Source organism: Phoca vitulina, unplaced genomic scaffold, assembly GCF_004348235.1.
Source record: "Phoca vitulina isolate PV1807 unplaced genomic scaffold, GSC_HSeal_1.0 scaffold9, whole genome shotgun sequence".
In the NCBI taxonomy this organism is placed as follows: Eukaryota; Metazoa; Chordata; class Mammalia; order Carnivora; family Phocidae; genus Phoca; species Phoca vitulina.
The window spans coordinates 40,010,967-40,031,317 of record NW_022589712.1 but is presented as its reverse complement, the minus strand read 5'-3'; the positions used below and the strand labels follow the sequence as shown (position 1 = coordinate 40,031,317).

At 37.7% G+C, this 20,351-nt stretch overlaps 1 protein-coding gene across 6 annotated transcripts in view; it reads left to right on the top strand.

The window, feature by feature from the left end:
- The window catches only part of PKIB (cAMP-dependent protein kinase inhibitor beta), a 139,799-nt gene that overhangs the window by 39,329 nt on the left and 80,119 nt on the right, over positions 1–20,351 (top strand). The window contains exon 1 of one of the 6 annotated variants that reach the window (XM_032407971.1): positions 1,108–1,355. The exons of 4 other annotated variants lie outside the window; for them this stretch is intronic. The gene's annotated coding sequence lies outside the window, so the exon portion shown is untranslated. Of the gene's footprint in view, positions 1–1,107; positions 1,356–20,351 lie in introns of those variants that run through there. One more of the 6 variants, XM_032407968.1, reaches the window with a different exon arrangement.

The following is a 20,351-nucleotide window of genomic DNA, read 5'->3' as shown; positions in this document are numbered from 1 at the left end:
ATGGGTTGAAATCAAGAGTTGGACACTTAACTGACTGAGCCACCCAGGTGCCCCAAAAGTTGATCAACCTTAAAGGCAGAAAGATCTAAGTTCAAAAACTGATTTGCAGTCTTGTTAGCTATTTCACTTCATTCAAACCTTATCTCACCTTGCTGGGCCTCAGCTTATTAAGTGAAAATGGCAAGCAATGATTATTACTACATTGTGGAGGTAGAAATACATAATTTAAAGGGCCTGATTGTAGCACCATTAGTAGATACTTTAAATGAATTATTTCCCCGATTATATTTTCATATCTCATATAGCCTTTGCCTAGAAAGGGAATTTAGAAGTAGTCAGTAGTGAAGTGGCAGGTATCATAGGCCTGGGTAGGAAACCAGAGCACAGTACCTTCCTAAAAACTAAAAAGTATTAAGATTTGAGCACTAAAAATGACTTTCAGGAAAACAGAGGTGATCTCAGGACTTCAGTGAGGACAAACTACCTTCTCAGGAAGCAGAGAACTGTACCTTAATTTTTTTCAGCAGTATTGTCATCCATTTAATATGGCTTTTAAAGGACACAATGAAACCCTAATAATACAGACCTCATTTTCCTTAGTGAGAACCTTTAGATGAAACTGGATATGCATTGTTTTCTGTTTTACTTTGTCCAAAAGTGGTCGGCTATTGCATGTTGCTTCCCAATCTGTTAAAATAATCTGCTAATAAACACGAAGACCCAAATTCCAGGTGCAGATAAGAAAACTATGCACATTCCTACCTTCTCCAAACAGCCGCGATTAGATCAAAAGGCAACCTTATGACACTTGGAGCACAAACCCTCCGGGCGCGCACAGATGGGTCAACCGACAAGTTGTAGCGTCCGGGAAGAGAGAGAGAAGCGAAATTCCTGCACTTACATCAAGCGAATTCTTAGAACCTGAACAGTCACCCAGGGAACTGAGAGTGGCAGGCGGGGAGGACATCGGTGCTGTGACGATCCCCGACGATTAATTGTCTGTTAACGTGCACGCAGGAGAGCCAACAAGGAAGAGCCTCCGTTGCGCTAGCCCTCGAGCCCCAAGTCGCCCGGGGCTGCACCGCAAGTGGACACAGAAAAGGGTGAGGGGGGGTGAGGGAGTGCGCGCTCTGCTCTGGGGGCGGGTCCCGGCGGCCGCACCCTCCGCCCCCGAGTCGCTGCCACCTCCTGGCTGCGCCCCAGCTCGGCAGCTCAGACGCGGCCGCATCCCCGTGGACTGTAGAGGCGGCAGCGAGCTGGAGCCCGCGTCACTGTTCTCGGCCACAGGGAGGCTGGGCGAGCCGGAGCGCGAAGACACCTGGCCCAGGCTCGGCGGGAAGCTCTGCGAGCCGGTGGTACGTACCAGGTGGAGGGGTAGCGGGCGTGAGTGTGGCTGGTGCGAGGAAGGAGGGAAAGGACTTGGGGAGTCGGGGGGGGAGACTGGATGAGAGAAGATGTGGTAAGTGCAACTTTCCCATTTGCCTCTCAGTCTGCACAAACACGGGGGAGTTCAAAGCAGGTGCCCCGTAGGCTAGAGCGACCACATCATTACTATGCAAACTAAGGTACCTTTAGAGTGGAAGTGGGTGCTTAGGTCAACAGGGGTAACTAGGGAGGTCGGGTCACCTGCTTTTTGCCGGCTCTGCTCTGAAGGTGGACATTAGTGACCTCCTGTCATAAGTTGTTGAGCCCTTAGTCTCTCTACCCGCAACGCCACGTCGTTTTCCCTGGGCTGCGCGTTCCAAACTCGCGGCCACTCGCTCGGCAGAGACCCGAGCCCTAACCCGCTCTGCCAGCGTCGAGCTCTGTGCTTTAGCCAACTTGCCTCACTCCACTAGTCTCCGTTCATTCTTTGGCAAAATATGGGACTGATTAGACCGGATGATCCTGAGGGTCCCCTGCAGCTATTGGGATTTCCCCAAGCCTAGGACCCCTGCCCGCGAGGGACCCGAGTGTAAAGTGGTCTCAGGGGCTTAGGAGATGGAGGGCGTGGGTCCTCGTTGCTGCTGCTGCAATCCCTTGGGGAAGCACCTGGAAGTGTCTTCTGGGGAAGATGGCCCAGCTGCCGCTGCCGGCTCTCTGCTGAGTGAGGCTGAGACAGGCCAGGCCCATCCTCGTAGAACTCATCCCAGGAAGCTCAGCGGAACTCGGTTCCTTTGGAAAGCGCTTGGCATGAGCGGGACAAACGGGAAACACACTTAAAAAAACCCACAAAAGCCAAAAACAACCCCCCTCCTCAACCCAGCAGGTATTATTAGTCAGAGTCTGCAGGACTGGAAAGTGGAGATCCAAGGCGGAAGACCACTTAAACATCCACTTAGAAAATAATCAAAAACTAAAAACAATTAATGGTTTGGATACCGAAAAAGTATTGGATAAGAATTACTATGAGCACTGCATTTCTCTTTGTGTTCATGTAGATTCAAAATCCATCTCTCCACTCTTTACAAGATGCCTTTCTTCATACTGACATTGCTACACATTTAAAAAATCCTTCTGGGATTTAGTATTCAGAAAGCTCAGAATTTGGGTTATTAAAATGAGATGTGATGGCCACATAGCTCACAGAAAGTAGTGTAATGGAATAGATAGATTCTGGATCAAGGTTGGTTAGACCAGCATTTTTGAAAATCTTTTTTTGTTTCCTGCTAATATAAGCCATACTGGTCAATGCCTCTCTGTTCACACTATCTCAAAAGAGTTCATTTTCTAAAAAGATATTCTGGAAGATAAAATGATTGAATTTTGAAGTAAAGTATGATTTTTTGGAGGGAGGAAAGTCTTCAGTAGTTGATTTTAGTCTTATCTTTACCACATCTTTCTATAGCAAAATATCGAAGGCTAATGGAATGCTTTATGCAGGATATTTAAAAATGTGTCACATTTCATTTGTGTTAAACAAATTTTCTCCTCTTTAGTCAATTTTAAACTAGAAATTTAGATATTTAGAAATTTACCCCTTTCAGTGATTTTTAAGGAAAAGTTACCAAGTTGTAAAAACATCACCATGATTCAGTTTTAACATTTTCATCACACCCAAGAGGTCCCTCATGTCCATTTATAGTTAATCTCTGTTCTCACACCAGATTCAGGCAACCATTAATCTCTTTTCAGTCTCTATAGATTTGCCTTTCCTGGACATTTCATATAAATGGAGTCATACAATATGAGGTGTTTTGTTTACGGCTTCTTTCACTTAGCATAATGTTTTTGAGATTCCTCTAGGTTGTAGCATGTAGCAGTATTTCATTCCTCTTTATTTAATAGTTTTCCATTGTATGGATATACCACATTCTGTCTATCTATTCATCAGTGAGTGCACATTTGGATTGTTTTCAGTTTGAGGCTATTATGAACCATGATGCTAATGACATTTACATGCAAATCTTAGTGGATATATATGTTTTCATTTCTCTTGGGTAGATATTTAGACTTGAAATTGCTGGGTTGTATGATAAACATGTCTAACTTTGAAAGAGCATTATAGAATGATTTTTATGTAGAAGTTATGTATTTATGAAATGTAGAAAATTCTGGAGAAATAAGTGTTTCTTACTAGATCATATATTATTTGATACATATGTAGAGAGAAGTTTGGGAGAGGAAACACTTTGTTTCCTTTCAAATTTAGAGCTCAAGTAATTTTGAAAAAGAAGTAGTATTTTTCAGAAATAAAATATTTTAAGGACAGTTGTTTTAGAGCAGTTTTAGATTCATAGCAAAATTGAAAGGAAGGTATAGAGATTTCCTATATACTCTGAGCCCCCAGACATGCATAGCCTTCCCCATTATCAAAATCCCCCACTAGAGTGGTACATTTGTTACAATGGATGAACCTACATCGACACATTGTAATCATTCAAAATCCATAGTTTACCTGAGGATTCACTCTTGTACATTCTATGGGATTGGACAAATGTGTAATGACAGGCAATGACAGGCATCCATCATTATAATATCATACAGAGTATTTTCATTGCCCTAAAAATCCTCTGTTCTCTGCCTATTCATACCTCTCCCCGATTTCTTTTGTTTTAATGCTTAAGGAGTGTAAATCAGGCTTAATGAAGACTAAATTTCCTTTAGTGTCCATTGAAAATGGAAAAGAAAGCAATTTGAAAATTGCATTTTAAATGTTGATGAGACTCAGACCTGAATGGCTTGGTAGTAAATTCAATGGTTTTCTATTCCTTCAATACAAGATTTTAATTGAGTAAAAGATCATTTCTTTCTGAATATAAAAAAAACCCCTATAAATCCTGTAATAAAATAAGCTTCCTTAGCCATGATGCCTCATAATTCTTTTAAATAATAATTAAACATAGTCTATTCTTAGATATAGAGATCTAAGGCCCATGATTGATTTGTGATATGTACAAAAATCATGTATTAAGGATAAATCTAGGGCTCCTGTATTCCTGTTTTAAAACTTCTGCCATTGGGGTGCCTGGGTGGCATTGGTTAAGTGTCCAATTCTTGGTTTCAGCTCAGGTTCATGAGATCCAGCCCTGCATCAGGCTCTGCACTCAGTGTGGAGTCTGCTTAAGACTTTCTGTCCCTCTCCTTTGCCTCCCCGCCCCCCGCCGAAACAAAACAAAACAAAACAAAGCTGCCATTAGTACAGTGCTCTTCTGAATCTTGTTGGTCTCAGAAATTTTCATGTTAATATGCTGTATGTACTTTTTATAAGTCATTATCAGTTAGTGACATTCCATAAAAAGAATTCAGGTTAAGAATTTGAACATACTCAGAAAGCCAAAAGTGGTTATTATTAATTTTTTTTATTGGAAATACAATTGATTTTGAGAAATCAAATAGTCTACTTTTCACTGAAGTAAGATAAATTATTTCAGTTCTCAATGGCAAAAGCAGTGTTATGCCCAGGAATGGTGTATGTTGTAGGCTTTATAAGTCAGAGAGGATTTGTGTCCTCCATTCACTCCTATTTTTAAAATATGATGGTGTCCAAGAGTTGGAATGTTTAGTTAGAAAAGAATTTCAGAGCTGTCTAAATAAGAATAAAATAATTTGGATTTGTATATATTCCTGAACAGGAGGAGGTAATCTCACCTAGAATCCTGGATCAGTTAGAATAGGATTTCTCAGACTGCAAGGAAGGTCAAGGATATGGAGACACTTTGAGATTATGTAGTCTTGGAGCCAAGAGTGCTCGAAAACTGTTAGGAGAATGTACAGGGAAAATAAATGGAGCTAAATTTTTTCTTTTACCTCTTAAATTCTTCCTTCCCACAGTCCCTACTTTCTGCTAAGCCCTAATATCTACCACGTTGATGAAAAAGAGTCCCCATTTGGGAATATGGAAGTCATCATGGTTAACTCTAAGGCTTTCATTTTTTTTGAGTGAAATAAAGGAGGAAACTGAGGTCGAGTGTGATAGTTTTAGGAATAAAACCATGGAAAACAGGGAAGAGTTAAGCAATTTTCCCAAACATGCGTCTACTTAAATGACTATATCGTTCTTTACTTCTAGACTTCTAGACTAATCTTTATGGGCTGGGCTAATATGTCTCAAAAGAAAGCTATATATATATATATATATATATATATATAAACTACATATATATTAAACTATATATATATTTTATTTTATTTTTTTTTTTGAGAGAGGGCAAGTGTGAGTGGGGGGAGGAGCAGAGGGAAAGGGAGAGAGACTCTTAAGCAGACTCCATGCTCAGCACAGAGCCTGATGCGGGACTTGATCTCACAACCCTGAGATCATGACTGAGCTGAAATCGAGAGTTGATTTGACTTAACCGATTGAGCCACCCAGGTGCCCTGAAAACAATATTTTAGAAATCAGTGTGTGTATGTGTGTGCACACACATGTGCACGTGTAACTAAGGATGTCTTACAACTCATGCAATTATATTAGTTTATTATGTTTATTTATTTAAAAGATGAAAATAAGTGTTTCTCTCATGGAGTCTCTGAAGCCAGATACACTATTAAATTTCAAAACACTGAAATAAACCCCTCTTGTCTGCCTTTCCCAAAGAGGCCTTGAAATCTAATAAAAAGCTAGATTGTAGATATGATGGATTTTTTCACATTCTAAAGGTTTATAAAGGGTCCATCAAACCAAAAGATGTTATAAAGTCCAAGGCTTCCACAGAAACCACTCTGCCTCAGTTTCTACATCCCTGAAAAAGGATATCTATCATAATTGTGTTCATTGCAGTACAGAAGAAGTAACAAAAATAAAAAGCAACTCTACATCTTGTGTCAACAAGGCTGATTCTTTCTGGGGGGACTCAGAAAGAGATCTACAATAATCTACATCTTTCTAATATGCCATGAAACTGTGTATTTGTGGCTATAGATACTCTTCTAGTTCTGAGGAGATCTGTTCCATGACTCTCTCCTGCTTCTGGTGGTGGCTGGCAAGTCCCTTGCAGCTACCTCCTGGGAGCCCAAAAGAGAAACTGGAAAGGGCATTGTCATAGCAACAAGGGTATGTAGAGCGTCAAAATGTGTGGCATGATCAATAGGTCATACTCATGAGATGACCCAGTAGAAGAAGGGCTGAAAGGATTTTTTATTTGACAAGTAGAAAGGCAGAGGAACAGTTTTATGATCGGGAGGTGGAAGCCAGATTTTATTGGGCAAGAAATGGAAAGTAAGGGAATGGGGTCAGCCAGTGTTGAGTACTCATCCTAGGATTATAGCCAAAAGACGGAAGAAAAAAGTGGGTGGGTAGTGGGGGTGAGGACATAGGGTCAAATTAATTTTTAGTTACCGTTTCAAGGAGAGCCTTGGTTCTCTCTTTAGAAGCCATGAAGAAGTAATTAGTGTGGAAGAGGCTGAAGGTACAGAAAAGATAATTCATGGAGCGGATTTCCAAAGGAGGTAATGGGATTAGAACAAAAGTAGAGGCCTTCAACATGTATTTTTCAATTTGTAACACAAGCTTGAAATTTTTCTAAGGGACCATAATTATATTTTCTTTCAGTGGAAATGATTATACACGTTAAGGGAATGGAAACTTCTTTTTTAAAGATTTATTTTATTTATTTTAGAGAGAGAGGGAGAGCACAGTGGGGAGAGGCAGAGGAAGAGGGAGAGTCTTAGGCAGAATCCATTCAGAGTGCAGAGCCCCATGCAGGCTCAATCTCACGACTCAGAGATCACGATCTAAGGCGAAACCAAGAGTTGCAAACAACCAACAATGCATAACTGCCTTTGCCACCCAGGCGCCCACCGGGGACGGAAACTTCTATTTACTGAGCAGCTTACCAGGCCCAGGCTAGGTGCTTTCACATATTTCATTTATTCTCCAACCTGTGGAGTTGGCTTTATGGCTCTATTTTCTAAATAAGTAGGTGAAGAAAGTGGCAGAGTTGAGATAAAAAGCCAGGTTTGACTGGTGCCTAGATTCACAGCCTGCCATTCTAACTTGAAATACTCAGCTCATTCACTCATATTGGACATTCTTTTTTTAAAACATTTATTTTTTCATTAATATATTATTCATTTTACAATCTTCCTAAATTAGCCCCCTATTAGTTTTCTTTTTTAATTGTTGTTGTTGTTTTAATGTAAGCTCTAAACCCAATGTGGGGCTCTAACTCGTGACCCCAAGATCAAAAGTCACATGTGCCAGCCAGGTGCCCCTCATATTGGACATTCTTTTTTTTTTTTTTTCCATATTGGACATTCTTAACTGTCACTGCTGAATATGACACATGTCCTGTGCCCCTCCTCAGTATTAGTTGTTAAGATGGTTACAAAAAAGCAATGTGATAACTTCGGCAGTGTATCCACTGTATCCTGACATAGTCAAAGTCCTGTACCACTGAACCAGGTTTGGTCTACACCAGGTCATTTCAGGTTTTCCATTCATTTGTACCATATGGATTTGACAGTGCAGAAATGGGACCAGTCTACAACATGGTGGGGGGGGTGAAATTTTTATTTGTTTGCTTCAGGGAGAGAGGGAGCAGGTTTTCAGGGGGAAGTGAGACATATTTTCCTCACAGGGTAGATATGGGTCCGCTCCCTGAGATGTTTGTGGAATTTTGCCAAAAAATATTAAGATTCAGGTAAAACCCAGGATAAGTTGTTCCAACTCTGAGGAGTCCGTGTTTTGGGTTCTAGTTTGAATCTTTTGAAAAGACATATAAACCTTTCAGTTTTAACTGCAAAATGGGGGAAACAAAGCACTTTTTTCCTCATAGATGTTTATTTTTACCAACTTTAAATAAGTACCCTATTTTATCCTAATTTGCTGAAAACTTTTTATAATATGTATCAATAATTATTATTGGTCTTAATAGTCAATGGGTTCATTTCTTCAGTTTGTTGGTTTTATCTCAATATGATCCACTTGAAATATGGATTAATGAAATCAGGATTTTGTATAATGACAACAGTTTAGGTTTTATCTAAAAACATCTCAAATTATCTTACAAAAAGATTGTTAAAAGTTTACTTTATTTGTTAACTTCTTTCAGATATTATTTATCATAAAGCCATTATGTAATTAAGAACATTTAAAGATTTTTAAATTTAAGTTTTAATATTCAATACTGATTATCTTCCAGTCTTGGTACATTTATAAGGTTATATTTTTATATATAATGGGATACGGATTGTAACCTATTGCAAATTTTTTAAAAACTAGCATTTTTTCCTTCTTATGTAAAGTGACCCATGAAATAGTTTTTGGCTAGGTGAACTTATAGTTCACTTTCCAGTTTACCAAATGGGTACATTCTAATTCTGCTCTATCCTGTGGTAATCATTGATTTGAGAATTGAGAAAACAAAAGAAAAACATACCCAATCCATTACAATACATTGCTTTAAATATTAGCAATGTTCAAATGTAGAATTCAGTTTTTCCAAGAACAATATGTGCTTGCTATTGTAAATTCTTTACCAAGAATCACAGATTCTTACTCAATCTTATCTTTTTTTGTCAATTATCCCTTGTTATATTATAATGAGTTATTGTGCATGTTATTTCCAGATCAGGTGATGTTTGCCACTTAAAATACTACTAAGTTTTAAACTTTAAAATTTTTAAAGTGTTTTTGAGGTAATATACATTGCAGTGAAAATCAAGAAATTTCAGAATTGCATTAAGAAGAAAATAGTCTCTACCGGTATTTCCACCAAGAATTATAAAATCCTTTGCACATATGTAGCTTTAAAAAACCAAAACTGATGTAACAGACACCCTATCTCTCACTTAATATATCATCTCAATATATGTTTCCTAGGCAACAAATTATATTTTTAATGGCTGCATAGTGTTCTGTTACATTTTTAAATAATCCTTATTGGTAAATATGCAGAATGTCTCCAAGTTTGGTTTTATTAACAATATCATAGTAAATAACTTTGTTCATAATTTTTACACACTTTACATACCTGTTTGATTAATTCCTTTGGATAAATTTCTAGACATAAAATTGGTAGGTCATAACATATTCACTTTTTAAAGACTTGATACATTTCGCAAAATTTCAGAGGGCCTATAGGTTTTATACTCTAAATAACATTTTTACTAATATACTAATAGTGTTTCAAAAATTTAAAATTTAGAAACCAGTGGGAAAAGATAGCTCATATTTGTATTTCTTTGATCAAATTTCTTTGACTATTTTTAGTTAGTTAATATGTTTATTGGATATTTTAATTTAATTTTTCTGAGTTGTTTTTTTATATTTTTTGCCTACCTTTAATCCTTTTTTGTTTGTTTTGAACTTTTTATTGATAAGATTATTAACTCCTTGTGTGTCTGTTACACTGCAATTTTTATTTTTATTATTTTTTTAAATTATTTATTTATTTATTTGAGATAGAGCGAGAGCAAATGAGAAAGCATGAGCGGGGGGGAGGGGCAAAGGGAGAGGGAGAAGCAGGCTCTCCACTGAGCTCCTAGGGAGCCCAACGCGGGGTTCCATCCCAGGACCATGACCTGAGCCGAAGGCAGATGCTTAACCAACTGAGCCACCCAGGCGCCCCTTACACTGAAATTTTTAAATCAGTTTCTTTTTTTTTTTTTTTTTTTTGCCATTAGTTATTTAGGGAACATTGCTTTGTAGAATACTAAACATTTTATGGATGTCAAAGCTATCATTTCTTCTTGTATAGTTTCTTGTTTTGTTAAGCTTGAGAAGAACCTTCCCACTTATAAAATATTCACCTACTTTTTTATAGTACTTTGGATTTTTTTTTTAATTTAAATTTTTAATCCTTTGGAATTTATTTTAGTAGGTACTGAACTAGGGGAAATGCCTTTATTATTATTATTTTTTTTTAATGGCCAGTCTTGTCTTGAATCCATTTGTTCTATAACTGATTCCTTCTCCACTGATTTGAATTCCATCCCATGGCTCCTCGTTCCTGTACCTCCTTGGAGCCCACCTTCCTTATAGCTGTCCCTACTATTGTGAAGTCCCACAGACTTTCTACTCACACACTTTTTTTTGCCACTGTTCCTGCACATGACTGCAGGCTCTTTGATTGTCTCCCTAAGATGCCTTGATCCACATCTGTCACTCACCACCTCACCCCAGAAGGAAAAGGAATTCCACGCCCCATATCATAATTGCTAGCTCTTACTAAATTCCCATATTACCAGTTTTGGAACATAAAATTTTTTTTTGTCCTGAAAGACAAATAATTTTCTAATGCTTCAAACCTCTGTTTTTATCTTTTGTCTACTCATTTTTTCTCTCTGCCTTGAAACTTTATTATGCTTTGTGCTGTCTCTCCTTAACCTAATCTCTGCTATTTTTCTTCTTCAAAACCATTTGATCATGCCCTCTGGAACACCTATTCCATCACAGTAAACTCCTCTTTACCTCCACTTTTTGCCCTGTCCATGAAACTTGGTATCTCACTTCCTCTGAGCTCTTTCTGTTGGAGACTGTTTATTATTCCAAAGTTCATGAATCTCAGGGTAGAGAGGTGGGTCACATGCCCTCCATCTATCCATATCCCACCTCTAAACCATTATTTCTCCACCCTCTTTTACTCATCCCAATTTCTTTGAGCCATCTGGCTATACTGCCCTCTACCATTGCTCATTCCTATCATCAACTCTCCACTTGAACAAACCCTTCCTTCACTGAACACTCTAGTGACTGGTCATCTTTTCCCAGCCTTCTGTCCTCAATCTGGGTGACTTCATATCTACATCTAACACCACGACCTCTCAGTTTTTGATCTCTACAACCCAATCAGTAATCTTTTCTTTACTACTTCTCACCCAACCATTTCTGTAGCCACACCCTGGACTTGTTATCATATGAAATTATTCCTTCCTACAACTTTAAATTCAGAAACTCTCTGGGCATAGCACCCTATATTCCTTTTTTTTTTTTAAACACCAATCCAAAGATTTATACCTACATTTGTCCTGTGGCTTCACTGGGATGGCTGATTTTTGACCCATCTATTTTCACGCTCCATACTCTTACTGCTTGGAGTAAGATGTTTTGCAGTGGATTCCATGTTTCCATCAGCACAAGTCAGTGAAGAACCTAAGAACTCTGTGTGGTTCTGGCTAGTCCCTGACCACCTTCTCCCCTATAACTACAGCAACTTCACAGCCTCATCTATTTTGAGTCCTTCATGACCTAATGTCCTCCTATCTTCTTGTTTATGCAAATTACTGGAGGGATCCTTATACTCCCAAAAAACATGAGCAAATTTCCTGGCTTTTCTGGACCTGAGAGGTTTCCCAGGATGCTATCTATGCTATCTATGTAGAGTAAGTCAATGACTTTAAAGAGTCTACACTTTTGAAATTTTTGAAATCCCTTAGTTTCTTTTTATATATCACCTGTCTTCATCTTCATGCTCTGCTTGGTGACAAAATAGTTATCAACAGCTCCTGGCCTAAATTCTCAAGTTTAAATTCAAGGAGAAAAAAGTATTTTTACCTAGTAGCTTTGGCACCAGTCCTAAGATGGACTAACTTGTATCATGAACTCACTCTTTAAGCATTGCTGGGTTGGAAAAATGTAGTAAGTCTTCTGGGGCAGGTTTGAGTCATGTACCACTTCTGAACGAATCACTGTGGCTAGGTGCATCTGGAGCTCAGATTTGTAAGATCTGAGTCTCAACTTTATTCTTGGAAACAACTGAATCACATGGAGTAAATATAGGAGGGAAAGCTTCTCAAAGTGGAAATGGATGTTGAGAAGATGAAATTTTTACTATCCGTCAAACTGGTGACACACAGGTTAAAACAAAACAGAAGCACAAACGGGTGCTGATTAAACTTGTAAGACTGTCTTGTGAATAAAGACTGTAAATGTTATTAGTGCATAGATTTTATGACATTTATTTAGCAGCATTTTTAATATCCTCATTCTTTATTCTTTGTAGTTAAGTTACAAAATAATTAAGCTTTGTATAAATAAATTTTGTTTGTTGTAATCCTCTTTAATCATCACTAATGGATTTTATTTTAAATTCTGCCTGTTAAAATAATATTTTGAAGATAAATAATAAATAAGGGAATCCTTCTTTACACAAATATTTTTGCAGCTAACATTTAAGAAGACATATTAACAACAAAAAAAGAAAACATATTGACACATGATTTGGGAGATAACAGTAGAATTTATAACTAAACTAGAAATTAAAAAGCTTGATTGTAAGGCCAACTCAGATTTTAATTAGTCATGTGACCCTGAAGAAGTCTCTTAATCTTTTCAGATTTCAGTTTTTTGTCAACTTGATTATACTAATATGAATAATATGATTTCAGTTCTTCATCATGAAATCAGTATATTGAAAAAAGTACCTGAATTATTCTATTAGAGTCTATAGTTCCATATTTTAGTGCTGCATGTGCCCATTCATTTTCAGGTTCATTTCTCTGGATGCTTATGGATGTCCTTCATTAAAGCTTTTTATGGGGGCACCTGACTGGCTCAGCTGGTGAAGCATATGATTCTCAATCAGGGTCATGAGTTCAAGCCCCACATTGGGTGTAGAGATTACTTAAAAATAATAAATAAATAAAGTGTTATGGTATTTAAAAAAGAAAAAAAAAAAAGCTTTTGGGTGACTGGGTGGCTCAGTTGGTTAAGTATCTGCCTTCAGCTCAGGTCATGATCCCAGGGTCCTGAGATCGAGTCCCGAGTCAGGCTCCCTGCTCAGTGGGGGAAACTGCTTCTCCTTCTCCCTCTGCTGTTCCCCCTGCTTGTGCTCTCTCTCTGTCAAATAAATAAATAAAATCTTCAAATAAAGTAAAATAAATAATAATAGAAAAAGCTTTTAACGAATTTTGGAACCCATCACATGCATCTCTGATATGAATACTTAACTAAATTCAAATAAACAAGTATCTATTAAAAAGTACCCTCTTGGATTCAGGTACTTGTGGTTAGTGATATAGTGCATACAGGAATGAATGAGACTCCATCCTTTCTAAAGAAGCTTAGAATTACATCTGTTTTGAGGAGGTGGGGGAAGATAATATACACAACTTTCCTGCAAGGCAGACAGTAGTAAGGACCACAAAAGAACTAAAAATTGCTGTGGGGTTTCAAAGAAGAGAAAGATAAACTTTAAGATTAATCAGAAAGACTTTATAGAATATGTAGTAATTGGGATGGTCCTTGAAAGACTGATGGAATTTCAACGAATGGGCAAGATATCCCTGATTGAGAAAACAGCATAAACAAAGGTACAAATACAGAAAAGAGTGGGACAGAGCTATGTAGAATTATTTAGGGACTGGGAGAAGATAAGGGTGGAAAGATACATTGGAGCTATGGTGAAAAATCTTAAATGCTGGCATGAAGACTTTGGACTTAAATTTATAGTTAATTTGCATTCTCACAAGTTTTTGAGTAGGGAGTCATATAATCAGTGCTGCACTCTGAGTCAAAAATTATTTTGACAGTTTCTTTAGATGAGGATAAATACAAGAGTGGTGTGCATTTTTTAAAAGAAACCAGATAGAGAAAAAATGGTTATTAGTAGAATTGGTTTAAAAAATACTAAAGGATTCTGGTTTATAGCCAATTCAATATGAATTGGTATTGTCAAGTGTTTGTCCAACAAAACTAATATATTCGTAAGTTGTATTAATAGCAGTGTCTTATCCAGAACAAAGGAAGTGATGGCCCAACTCTGCTCTGCCATGGTCAAATTGTTCTCCTTCTTCTCCACCAAAAAATTCCCAGAAATCTAGAGGCATAACTCAAAGTGCTCCATAGAAAAGGGCAGTTTCTCTGAAGTTTTATACTCATCTGACAAGTATTAATTTCACATTCTACTTCATAATGTGTTTATTTTGTTTTAATATATAAATATGCTTTAATATATATACTATCAAGTAAGACTGCTTTGATATACAAAATTTATCACGTGGTTGTGAGTACTTTCTGACACATAAATACTTCCAAGAATACAAGTTTCCTAGTTTCAGAAGTGCACAGCCTTAGCAGTGTGTGGAACCCACAAACTTTTAATAGACTAAGAATTCATAGGCTCACAATTCAGATTTCCATTGATTAGAGTTTGTGTTGCATGGGTTAACCTAGACAGTCATGTTACTGCTAATATCAAAGTATTTGGCAATATGGTTGCATAAACATATATGTGAACTTATTATGGAAAAATCATAAAAGCATTGTTATATTCGAAAATGGAGGCCTGTATCTCTGGTGGTGCTGAGGTAAGAGGTTGAGAGGCTTTGAGATACTACACTGGTTGCAACATTTGTGAGCTTTTGTGTTTTGTTTGGTCATGTTCCTATTTTTAAAATTAGTGCTTTGATAAACAGAGATGTTGAATAAATAAAATTTTGTGAATTATTATTTAGGAAATTTTAAAATTAGAATAACTTTTCCTTGCTTTTTATTTGTCCTTTAGTTAGTTAATTTCTTTTATACTCTCTTCTGTATTTTAGTTCCAAGATTTCTGTGAAAACTTTTTTAAAAATTTATTTATTTATTTGAGAGAGAGAGAAAGAGAGAGCACGCATGAGTGGGGAGAGGGGTAGAGGGAGAGGAAGAGAGAGAATCTCCAGCAGACTCCCCACTGAGTGTGGAGCCTAACGCTGGGCTCAATCTCAGAACCCTGAGATCATGACCCTGAGATCATGACCTGAGCTGAAATCAAGAGTTGGATGCTTAACCGACTGAGCCACCCAGGTGCCCCTCTGCGAAAGCTGTTTTAAGAGTCTCTAATCTGAATGGGAAATTATCTTCCCAGAGACCAGCTCCAGACCAGCTTTTAGTGATTTGGTTGCCAGACCATGTAGCTCCACTGAGTTTCATGTTATTATAATTATAACAAAAGGGGCACATGCAATCTGATTATTTTAGCCATAATACTGGATGGATTGTATCAATGCAGAGGTATCTGCTTATTTACCTTCAATGATTCATCATAGTTTAGGGAGAAAAAGACTAGCCCAAAAGTCAGGAGACTAGTTTATTTTTGGTTTTTAGTAAATTGTTTAATTAACAGGTTAAAAATGCCTAATCCTCATGTATTTTACCATTTTGCCCAGGAGCACAATTTTCTCATTATTAAACTATATTATAAACTCATTCTTAATGCTAAGGAATATGCCAGGCACTGAGGAAAGCAGGTTGAATAGAATAAGGTTCTAGCCTTTGAACAACGGGCTAATGTGAAGTAGGTAAATAACTGTGAAACAGTATGACCAATGCCATCATAGCAGTGTGAATCAGGAATAAAGATGCTCAGAGGTGGTTATGAGTCATGCTAAAATCAGAGACAGTTTCTCAAAGGAGGTGATGTTATTGTTACATCTTGACAGATAACCAGTAGTTTGCCAGGCAAAGGGGAATGTGTCCTGGGAAGAGGAAAGAGACTTAAGAGTGCGTGAGGTGTTCAGGGAACTACAATTAAATCACATGGTGGACTAAGCAGATGTGGCTGGAAGTGTGATGGGAAGTAGATTCAGAAATGCCTTACATATCATGCTAAATAGCTTGGACTTGACTGATGGTTTTGAATTAGTGGAGTAGCAGAATCCTATTTGTATCTATAGTGTCCTGGTTGCAAGCCCATGTCTTTCGGAGCACCTACCTCTTCCTCTACAATAGAGATGTAAGGGACAGTAGGGAAGATTGGGGCAAAGCTGTACTCATGCACTGATGTGTAAGTTTTTAGATTGGTTAGGCTTTTGTCCTAAGGTTTTTAGATTGATTAGGCCTTTGTCCTAAGAGGTAGGTTGGATATAGATGGAAAAATACGACAGTTTAGATTTGTTGAATGTAGAAGGAGACACTGAAACTGAAGATGTAAATGTGGGTTTAACTATTGATTATAATTGAAAGTCTTTCCTAGAAATTGCTGTACTTTGAGTTATGTGTTAAAATATGTTAGGAACAGACTTGTAAAATTCTTATGTTTTTCCCATTTTTTGGTCTGTTAACAGACGATATCTAAATAGCAAAATTCTTTGAAATTATGAAAGCTTTGAAAGCCATATTTTAAATGTGGTTGAAAAAAGAATGACCTCCTTTATGCGTGTGTGCGCTTTTTTAAATAGACTTTTTTGGCCACAGATTTTGGCTCTGATGCATTAGTTTTCTGTCAGCTTCTCTAAAGATCCAGGGATAGAGTTTAAATTAAGGATACATTCAAGAGTACCCTTCAGGGGAGGAACTAGCTCTGCTCTGATTTTTATTTAGCGACAGTTGGAGAGCATTCTGAGAAATGTGTAGATTATGTAATTAGTCACTTAGGGCCCCTGGCCTCCTGTTACCCTGCCCTCTCGAGAAGCAGTGCTCTGGGAGCAGCTGGGTCAGACTCAGCCCTACTATTGCCTAGCAGTCCCCGTGGAGCAGTCATAAGGGGTTGTTGCCGAGCAACCTGGGGGCCATGGTGGTGCATCAGCCCCCATGGAGTTTTACAGTAGTGGGCCCGCCCCCATGGACGAAGTAGTACAGTTTGGCAGGGGGCCAAGCCTCCCTAAGAGGCACAAGGGTTGTTAGCAGTAAGTATTTGACCTTAGAATCAAAGATGATAATTTATGTTCTATGAACATGCAAGCAATTTATGGAATTATTGATGTAAATTTAATTAAACATGAACTGGGAGCAAGTCCGGTAGCTGTCGCAGCTAGAGTTCTCATTCCAAATACGTTCTTTCCAGTTTTTTTCCTCCTTCAGGCTTAGTTGCCAGGTAAGTTTCTGGGTAATGGAAAAATAATTTTTCTTTATGCCTCGTGGAATATGTAATTTTCCCTATTAACATTATTTAGCCAAAGCAAATACTTACATTTGAGAAAAATCAGCAAGCTGACTCTGGTCTGGTCGAGTCAGAAGATCATTCACCAGGCCCACATCTTATTTTATTTTTAATATTTGACACAGTCCATAAATGACTCTTCAGGAGAGTTAATAAAATGTCAAAACTAATCAGCTTTCCTAAGAAGGCTGAGTTCTGCTTTTAGGATTTAAAGTTGCCTGTGTTGAACACCGGCTTCTCCTGAGGATCCAGGCACATATTTTGAAGGCCAGAATTGAGCCCTTTCAATATCTTGGAATAGCACATGGTCGCATCAAAGGCTAAAGTGTGAAGCAACGGAACGTGCAGCTGTCAGATTTGAGAAATAATTAACACTGACCAGCTAGAGGCAAGTGGTATGAACCTTATGTCCCTTCGTCCCACTTCGTTTCCATCTAGTGCTTCTGGCCTTGGGCTGTAACTGCCTGCTGCCGTGGGGACAAAGGGGAAGCTTCTTTGTGGCATTAGGTCTATATTCCTTCAGGGAACTATATTCTTTAAAAACAACAATGACGACAACAACAACAAAAACTTAAAAGCTTAAAAATTCCTCTCAAGAATTTCACACAGATTTTTGTTTTACACTCATAATGCACACTCACTAATGTATCTAAGCCAGTCAATTAGAGGACTACTTGGATATTTATATCAATACTACATAGAAAATTTTAATGTCTTTCTAAGATGCCTTATTTATAGCTACTTACCATTTATATGTGATCATTTTGCTCTTTTTATCATATGTATCATTGGTAGGAGCATTCTATTTATTTTTATACAAAGTTATAGAAGAGTGGTAATAAATCTAAAACATTAAGCACAGTATGTACCCGGCTTTATTCTTCTTAACTTCAATTAAGTACCCATGCCATTTAAACCTCCCAGTAACTGTATGTGATGGGTATTATTATTAAGATTATTTTACCTGTGGGGAAGTGTAGGCCTGCCCAGGAAGGTTAAGTAATGGGGCCAAATGTACACAGTGAAGATTTATGATCAGAAAGTTTTTCTTTAGAATCTGTGCTCTCGATCATTACAGAATACTTTAAGTTCCATGTTATTTCATGAGGGCAACTCAGTCAGTATTCACAACAGACTTGTTTCAGGTTCTAATGATATGATGAGAGAATGCAAGAGAGCGCAAACTATGAAATCATTTATATAACTAAGTTTGCTTATTTTGTGCTATGGGCCTATAGTCCACAGAAGGGAGCCTTTTTAATCATGCTTCTTTACATCCACCCAAATTCTGTGAATGTGTAAGATAAATTCAGCAGGCACTTGGCATTGAGGTTGTTTCTCTTCAGTATGAGATGTGAGGTATATATATATATTTTGTGTGTGTGTGTGTGTGTGTGTGTGTACGAGATGTGCAGGACTGGGAAGTGGTTAAAAGAAAAATGAAAGGAAATGAATAAGTGAATTGTTTTTGGATCAATTCTCCAAAAAAATTCGTATTTCCTAGAGCTTTGAAGCAAAACAATAAGTGTTAAAGAACTACTGTTTATTTTATTTTATTTTATTTTGGAACTACTGTTCAGCCATAAGAGAAAAATAATATAGGGAAAAAGTCCCCAAAGAAAATATCCCAAGAATATTGTGAGGCATCATGGTGCACAGTGGATCCATCATAGGCTTTAGAGTCAGATAGAACTGAATTTGAATCCTGTCTCCGTAACTTATTAGCTATGAGACCTTGGGGGGAGGTATCTCGCCATTTCTAAGCTTTGAAAAAAGTCCGCTAGGTGGTAGATTAATTGTGATGATGAAATGGAATAAAATGCTAAGTGTCTAGCAAGGCTTATGACACAGAACACGTGTTTATTAAATGTTAAAATCCCTTTGTCTCCTCTTCCTCCCAGCAGCAGTGACATTGACAATGAAATGAAAAGAGAGTTATCCTGGGAACCAGAAGGGTCAAGGGAATTTCACAGTGGGATTATGGGGGCAGAGTGTGTCAACATTTTTAAGACAAAGTTGATCAACTTTGCCAAATTCCTATATAAAAGCAGTTGTACAATGCAGGCAGTACATTTCTAATTAGAAAACTTGGTTTTACTTTGCCTATTAAAAATGTTTATAACATTGACTTGAATCTAAGAGGACAGCTGGCTGTTTAACTATTTGTCTTAACTGAGAGGGAAACATGAGTAGATCTCTGATTCTTAGTAATTTTCATCCGTTCCTCTTAATTCATTCTTCAGCTACCAAGGCTTCATTCAAAAAATGTTTAATAATTTCAGATAAATTAAAAATATGACATTTAGGTAGCATTTTGATTTTGGTCATTGGTGGATATTTCTTATCAACTACTCTAGCTGTAACCTTCTCTCTCCTGAAAGGGTCTGTGTTTCTTCTGTGGTATCTCCCACATAGTAGACAACAATGTTTGTTGACTGAATGAGTGGATGAAACAGGTTATTTAGAATTTTATGTATGTACAATAGCTACTAAAGCTTTTGAAGGTACAGCAGTTGCCAAGGATTTGGTTAGCAGGTTGGTTTAAAAACTGTTATAGAGGGGCGCCTGGGTGGCTCAGTCAGTTAAGCATCTGCCTTCGGCCCAGGTCATGATCCCAGGGTCCTGGGATAGAGCCCCGCATTGGGCTCCCTGCTCGGCTGGAAGCCTGCTTCTCCCTCTCCTACCCGCTCATCCTCTCTTTTGCTATCTCTGTCTCTCTGTCCCTATCTTAAATAAATAAATAAAATAAAATAAAGCTGTTATAGAAATAAAGCATATAAGGCGCCTGGGTGGCTCAGTCAGTTAAGCGATTGCCTTTGGCTCAGGTCATGATCCTGGAGTCCCAGGATCCAGTCCCGCATCAGGCTCCCTGCTCAGTGGGGAGTCCGCTTCTTCCTCTGATCCTCACCCCTCTCGTGCTCTCTCTCTCACGCTCTCTCTCTTTCTCTCTCAAATAAATAAAATCTTAAAAAAAAGGAAATCAAGCATATATAGTAGGAAAAATAGGAGAGAATAGGTTGAGTTAATGAGAGGGAAACTTATAAGAATAAGTAAATAAAGGAATTTGAATAGAATAATGCTAATTTTATTGTAAAGATGTTTATAAATGAATATACAAGTTTTCCATATTTT